The sequence below is a fragment of the Muscardinus avellanarius genome (genome assembly GCF_963383645.1).
Source record: "Muscardinus avellanarius genome assembly, chromosome: 8".
In the NCBI taxonomy this organism is placed as follows: domain Eukaryota; kingdom Metazoa; phylum Chordata; class Mammalia; order Rodentia; family Gliridae; genus Muscardinus; species Muscardinus avellanarius.
In genome coordinates, this window is record NC_137794.1 from 43,864,515 (window position 1) to 43,865,710 (window position 1,196).

Consider the following 1,196-nt stretch of genomic DNA (forward strand, 5'->3'; position numbering starts at 1 on the left):
GGCGGGTCGCGGGCGGCGCGCTGCTCCCGCCTCCTCCGCCGGGCGGGCGGGCGCCGGCCGGGCGTCGGGGCGGCGCGGGCTGCGGCCGCCTGCGCGTCCCCGCCGCCTGCGTCAGCGCCCCCGGGTTTGTGAAGTTGTCCTGACGTGGCGGCCGGCGGCCGCGGCCTGGGCGGCGCCGGGCGCGGAGACTGCCCCGGGAGCGCGCGTCCGTGTGTGCTTCAGAGGTCGAATATACCGCTTAACATCCGCCCGAGCCCGCGGAGGGAACGCTCCACACATAGGGAGGGTTAGACCGCAGAGGACACGCTCGGAGGGGGACGCTGTGGGTTCTGAAGGCTGGAAGGAGCACCTGGGGCAGGTGGAGGGAGGAAGGGAGCCCGTGTTTGTCCTGTAGAAGGGCCACCTGTGATCCCAGTGCTTGGGAGGCTGAGACTTCACAGGTTCGAGGACAGCCTCAGCAAGTAGTGAGACGCATCAACCTAGGGAGACCCTGTCTCCAAATGGAATCGAGGTAGAATGCCCCCGGGTTCAATGCACGCGCGCGCGCGCCACACACACACACACACACACACACGCACACACAGTCTGATTCCCAGTAATACACACACACACACAGTCTGATTCCCAGTAGTACACACACACACACACACACATACACACACACACACAGAGTCTGATTCCCAGTAATACACACACACACACACACACACACACACACACACACACACACAGTCTGATTCCCAGTAATACACACACAGAGTCTTAAATTTGACTCGTTTTATACTGTGAATCTAAATCTAGAAATGAGAGGCTGAGACAGGAGGATCACAAGGGTTCGAAGCCAGCCTCAGCTACTTAGTGAGGCTTTCAGCAATTTAGTGAGACCCTCTTTCCAAATAAAATATAAAAAAGGTCTGGGAGTATAGCCCGGAGGTAGCCTCTGGGTTCCACCCCCCAGTACCACCCCCCCAAAAAAAAACAAATAAACAAATAAAAATAAAAATAAATCTAGAAATGAATTTCTTAGTGTCTGGATTATACCCTTTTGGTTTTGTTATGCTGAGGATTGAACCTAGCTCTGCTGGGCAAGCGCTGTACCACTGAGCTAACTAGGATTACAGGTGGGCACCAGCACAGCAAGCTACCAGCAGCCTTTAGTAAAGTGAAATTGGTGGGGGAGGGGGGAGAGTTAAAAT